Genomic DNA, 6,885 nt, shown 5'->3' on the forward strand with positions numbered 1-6,885 from the left:
CTTTTTACTTATTTTAGCTTCTTAGATACTCTTAGATTAGTAATTTGAGGATAGATGTTCTTGTGGTGATGACTTCCAGGTTTTGGAAATAAATAGTATTGAGTTTTTATAAGTTATTTAATCGATTTTCATTAATGAGTTAAAGTCTTCCGCATTATATTTTGTTATTTATGGTTGAAATGTTGGGGTTTGGATTGGTTGGTTCGCTCACACAGTAGGGTAAGTGTGGGTGCCAGTCGCGACCCGTTTTGGGTCATGACAAAAATAATCAAATGTAACATCTATGCATTTAAAGTATAACTCAATTCATTGTTTAAAGGTGTGCCTACCTGAAGTATGTGAAATATCGCAGTTCTTTTTCCCCACTTGTTCGTCTCCCTCGATAGGTTTTTGCCTCTCTTTCTTTTCTAAATTAATAGTTTATTAAAACTGATAAAATCCACTAACTTTTTTTTTAATATCTGACCCTTATAGTATAGAGTTTTAAACAAATGGACACTTTAGCCCACTAACTATCTATTAATTTTATTATCTACAATTACTCATAAATAAATTAACTCAAGTTGTACGAATAATTTAAATTTTCCAAAATTAACCTCACGGGTCATTATATGTTAAATTTTCCAAAAAAGAAATGTGATTTTGTTGGTGAACATAGTGTTTGGAAGTAAGTTGAAACTTAACTAATCAGACTTAGAAAGTCTTTAAGTTCTCCAAATACTTAATTTGATTTAGTTTGTGAATATAGTGTTAGAAGTAAGTTAAAACTTAAATAATTACACTTAGAAAGTTGTTAAGTTTTCCAACTAAGAAATGTGATTTTGTTGGTGAATATAGTGTTTCGTAGTAAGTTAAAACTTAACTAATCAGACTTAGAAATACTTTAAGTTCTACTTAGTGTGATTTAATTGGTGAATATAGTACTAAAAGTAAGTTAAAACATAACTAATTAGGCTTAGAAAGTTGTTAAGTTTTCTAAACAAGTAATGTGGTTTCGTTGGGTAATAGTTTTAGAAGTAAGTTAATACTTAACTAATTAGACTTACAAAAATTGTTATGTTCTTCTAATAAGTTAAGGTAATTTAATTGGGGAATATAGTGTTTGAATTAAGTTAAAACTTAACTAATTAGACTTAGAAAGTCTTCAAATTCTCCAAATAAGTTAATGTAACTTAGTTGATGAATATAGTGTTCAAGTTAAGTTAAAACTGAACTAATTAGCCTTAGAAACTCTTTAAGTTCTCCAAATACTTAATATGATTTAGATGGTCAATATAGTGTTAGAAGTAAGTCAAAACTGAACTAATTAGACTTAGAAAGTTATTATGCTTTCCAAATAAGTAATGTGATGTGGTTGGTGAATATAGTGTTTGGAAGTAAGTTAAAACTTAACCAATTAGACTTAGAAATTCTTTAAGTTCTCCAAACACTTAATGTGATTTAGTTGGTGAATATAGTGTTAGAAGTAAGCTAAAACTTAACTAATTAGACTTAGAGAGTTGTCAAGTTTTCCAAATAAGTAATGTGATTTCGTTGGTGAATATAGTGTTTGGAAGTATGTTAAAACTTAACTAATCAGACTTAGAAAGTCTTTAAGTTCTCAAAATACTTAATGTGATTTAGTTGATTAATATAGTGTCAGAAGTAAGTTAAAACTTAACTAATTAGACATAGAAAGTTATTATGTTTTCCAAATAAGTAATGTGATGTAGTTGGTGAATATAGTGTTAGGAAGTAAGTTAAAACATAACTAATTAGACTTAGAAAACCTTTAAGTTCTCCAAATGCTTAGTGTGATTTAGTTGGTGAATATAGTGTTAGAAGAAAGTTAAAACCTAACTAATTAGACTTAAAAAGTTGTAAAGTTTTCCAAATAAGAAATGTGATTTCATTGGTGAATATAGTGTTTGGAAGTATGTTAAAACTTAACTAATCAGACTTGGAAAGTCTTTAAGTTCTCCAAATACTTAATTTGATTTAGTTGATTAATATAGTGTCAGAAGTAAGTTAAAACTTAACTAATTAGACTTAGAAAGTTATTATGTTCTCCAAATAAGTAATGTGATGTCGTTGGTGAATATAGTGTTTGGAAGTAATTTAAAACTTAATTAATTAGACTTAAAAAAATTGTTATGTTTTTCAAATAAGTTAATGTGATTGAATTGGGGAACATAGTGTTTGAATTAAGTTAAAACTTAACTAATTAGACTTAGAAAGTCTTTAATTTCTTTAAATAAGTTAATGTGATTAAGTTGATCAATATAGTTTTTTAGTTAAGTTAAAACTCAACTAATTAGACTTAGAATGTTGTTAAGTTTTCCAAACAAGTAATGTGATTTCGTTGGTGAATAGTGTTAGAATTAAGTAAAAACTTAACTTATGAGACTTAGAAAGTTATTATGTTTTCCGAATAAGTAATGTGATGTCGTTGGTGAATATAGTGTTTGGAAGTAAGTTAAAACTTAACTATTTCGACTTAGAAAGTCTTTAAGTTCTCCAAATACTTAATGTTATTTAGTTGGTGAATATAGTGTTAGAAGTAAGTTAAAACTTAACTAATTAGACTTAAAAAGTTGTTAAGTTTTCCAAATAAGAAATGTGATTTCATTGATGAAAATAGTGTTTGGAAGTAAGTTAAAACTTAACTAATCAGACATAGAAAGTCTTTAAGTTCTCAAAACACTTAATGTGATTTAGTTGGTTAATATAGTATTAGAAGTAAGTTTAAACTTAACTAATTAGACTTAGAAAATTGTTAAGTTTTATAAACAAGTAATGTGATTTCGTTGTTGAGTAGTGTTAGAAGTAAGTTAAAACTTAACTAATTAGACTTAAAAGAATTGTTATGTTCTTCAAATAAGTTAATGTGATTGAATTGGGGAATATAGTGTTTGAATTAAGTTAAAACTTAACTTATTTGAGTTAGAAAGTCTTTAAGTTCTTCAAATAAGTTAATGTGATTAAGTTGATCAATATAGTGTTTTAGTTAAGTTAAAACTTAACTAATTAGACTTAGAATGTTGTTAAGTTTTCCAAACAAGTAATGTGATTTCGTTGCTGAATAGTGTTAGAATTAAGTTAAAACTTAACTAATTAGATTTAGAAAGTTATTATGTTTTCCAAATAAGTAATGTGATGACGTTGGTGAATATAGTGTTTGGAAGTAAGTGTAAACTTAACTAATTCGACTTAGAAAGTCTTTAAGTTCTCCAAATACTTAATGTGATTTAGTTGGTGAATATAGTATTAGAAGTAAGTTTAAACTTAACTAATTAGACTTAGAAAGTTGTTAAGTTTTCTAAACAAGTAATGTGATCTCGTTGGTGAATAGTGTTAGAAGTAAGTTAAAACTTAACTAATTAGACTTAAAAAAATTGTTATGTTCTTCAAATAAGTTAATGTGATTGAATTGGGGAATATAGTGTTTGAATTAGATTAAAACTTTACTAATTAGAGTTAGAAAGTCTTTAAGTTCTTCAAATAAGTTAATGTGATTAAGTTGATGAATATAGTGCTTTAGTTAAGTTAAAACTTAACTAATTAGACTTAGAATGTTGTTAAGTTTTCCAAACAAGTAATGTCATTTCGTTGCTGAATAGTGTTAGAATTAAGTGAAAACTTAACTAATTAGATTTAGAAAGTTATTATGTTTTCCAAATAAGTAATGTGATGACGTTGGTGAATATAGTGTTTGGCAGTAAGTTTAAACTTAACTAATTCGACTTAGAAAGTCTTTAAGTTCTCCAAATACTTAATGTGATTTAGTTGGTGAATATAGTTTTAGAAGTAAGTTAAAACTTAACTAATTAGACTTAAAAAGTTGTTAAGTTTTCCAAATAAGAAATGTGATTGCTTTGGTGAATATAGTGTTTGGAAGTAAGTTAAAACTTAACTAATCAGACATAGAAAGTCTTTAAGTTCTCCAAATACTTAATGTGATTTAGTTGGTGAATATAGTATTAGAAGTAAGTTTAAACTTAACTAATTAGACTTAGAAAGTTGTTAAGTTTTCTAAACAAGTAATGTGATCTCGTTGGTGAATATTGTTAGAAGTAAGTTAAAACTTAACTAATTAGACTTTAAAAAATTGTTATATTCTTCAAATAAGTTAATGTGATTGAATTGGGGAATATAGTGTTTGAATTAGGTTAAAACTTACCTAATTAGAGTTAGAAAGTCTTTAAGTTCTTCAAAAAAGTTAATGAGATTAAGTTGATCAATATAGTGTTTTAGTTAAGTTAAAACTTAACTAATTAGACTTAGAATGTTGTTAAGTTTTCCAAACAAGTAATGTGATTTCGTTGCTGAATAGTGTTAGAATTAAGTGAAAACTTAACTAATTAGACTTAGAATGTTGTTAAGTTTTCCAAACAAGTAATGTGATTTCGTTGCTGAATAGTGTTAGAATTAAGTGAAAACTTAACTAATTAGATTTAGAAAAATTGTTAAGTTATTCAAATAAGTTAATGTAATTTAGTTTGTGAATATAGTGTTTGAATTAAGTTAAAACTTATCTAATTACACTTAGAAAGTGTTTAATTTGTCCAAATAAGTTAATGTGATTTAGTTGATGAATATAGTGTTGGAGTTAAGTTAAAACTTAACTTATTAGCCTTAGAATATCTTTCAGTTCTCCAAATACTTAATCTTATTGAGATGGTGAATATAGTGTTAGAAGTAAGTTAAAACTTAACTAATTAGACGTGGAAAGTTATTATGTTTTCCAAAAAAGTAATGTGATGTCGTTGGTGAATATTGTGTTTGGAAGTAAGTTAAAACTTAACTAATTAGACTTAGAAAGTCTTTAAATTCTCCAAATACTTAATGTGATTTAGTTGGTGAATATCATATTAGAAGTAAGTTAAAAATTTTCTAATTAGACTTAGAAAGTTGTTAAGTTTTCCATATAAGAAATGTATTTTCGCTTGTGAATATAGTGTTTGGAACTAAGTTAAGACTTAACTAATCAGACGTAGAAAGTCTTTGGTTTCGCCAAATACTTAATGTGATTTAGTTGGTGAATATAGTAATAGAAGTAAGTTAAAACTTAACTAATTAGACTTACAAAATTGTTTAGTTTTCCAAAAAAGTAATGTGATGTCGTTGGAAAATATAGAGTTTGGAAGTAAGTTAAAACTTAACTAATTAGACTTAGAAAGTCTTTAAGTTCTCCAAACACTTAATGTTATTTAGTTGGTGAATTTAGTGTTAGAAGTAAGTTAAAACATAACTAATTAGACTTTGAAAATTGTTAAGTTTTCCAAACAAGTAATGTGATTTTGTTGGTGAATAGTGTTAGAAGTAAGTTAAAAATTGTCACGACCCAAAACGGGTCGCGAGTGGCACCCACACTTATCCTACTATGTGAGCGAACCAACCAATCTAAACCCCAACAGTTCAACCATAAATAACATAATATAATGCGGAAGACATAAAACTCATTAATGAAAACCAATTAAATAACTTCTAAAAACTCAATACTTATTGTTCCCAAAAACTGGAAGTCATCACCACAAGAACATCTATCCTCAAATACTAAATCTAAGAATATCTAGGAAGCTAAAATAAATAAAGAGCTAGTCCATGCCGGAACTTCAAGGCATCAAGACATGAAGAAGAAGATCCAGTCCAAGCTAGAAGCATTAGCTCACCCTGAGATCTGACGTGATGAAGACTGGCTAGAGTTGCGGTTGAGTTGAAGACGACGACACGGTTGCTGCACTCCACAAATAACAAAGAAAAACAATTACAAGTAGTGGTCTGTTCAAAACACGAGTACTGAGTAGGTATCATTGGCCAACTCAAAATAGAAAGCAATATATTTCAGATAATACATAAAATCAACTAATATTCTTAACAGGTGATAGCAACAAGTATAAGAATCATTTACAACATCACCAAACACATCTATGAGGACTCAAGCCTCCACATCATACTCTTTTTGGGAAACAGGTTCTTTAGATTAAGTATATCAACATATTTCAAGATTCATTCTCTTTACTAATCCTGGTGTCGGAACGGGACACTCCGATCCATATACTATCCTGGTGTCGGAACGTGACACTCCGATCCATATACTATCCTGGTGTTGGAACGTGGCACCCGATCCACTACTCTCAATCTTTTAGTTCATCAAGCCTTCTTTAATACCAAGGCATCATCATTAACAAAAAGATTTTAAGGTTTAAGGTTCAACAGCCTCATCATGCTAATTCATCACAATTATGTAATCATATCATACATACACACAATTAAGCAATATAGGAGCCTTTACATTACTACCCAATACATATCATTCGCTATTAAGAGTTTACTATGAAATAGAATAAACCATAACCTACCTCCACCGAAGAATTGTGATCAAACAAGCTATCTTCCCCAAAACCTTTGCTTTCCTCTGCGTTCTTCTCTTTCTCTCGTTCGTTTCTCCCTTTGTAACGACCTGGTTAGTCGTTTTGAGCAGCAGATTTATTTCTGGAAAAACTGGCTAAGATTACGGACATCACGACGGACCGTCATAGGCACGACGGCCCGTCACAGATGTCTCGTTTCAGCATACTTAGAAATTCTGAAATTGGGTACTGAAAATCGACTCTCTGTAATCGGTGACGGACCTGCAGGACGTGCCGTCACATCCACGACGAGCCGTCGTAAGCTCCCGTTGCAAAACACTTCAACTCTTGAGAAATTGGTACGGGAAACGAGTCTCTGACCGTCAGGACGGAGGTGCAGGACGGACCGTCACAGGTGTGACGGGCCGTCACAGTCCACCTGGACTGTGGGAGGTTGCAACGACCATAGTGACGGACCGTCGCACGCACGACGGCCCGTCACAGGTTGCGCAAGTCCCAGGCAGAATTGGATTTCTTCACACGTTTTAAGGGA

Source organism: Solanum pennellii, chromosome 9, assembly GCF_001406875.1.
Source record: "Solanum pennellii chromosome 9, SPENNV200".
Taxonomy (NCBI): Eukaryota; Viridiplantae; Streptophyta; class Magnoliopsida; order Solanales; family Solanaceae; genus Solanum; species Solanum pennellii.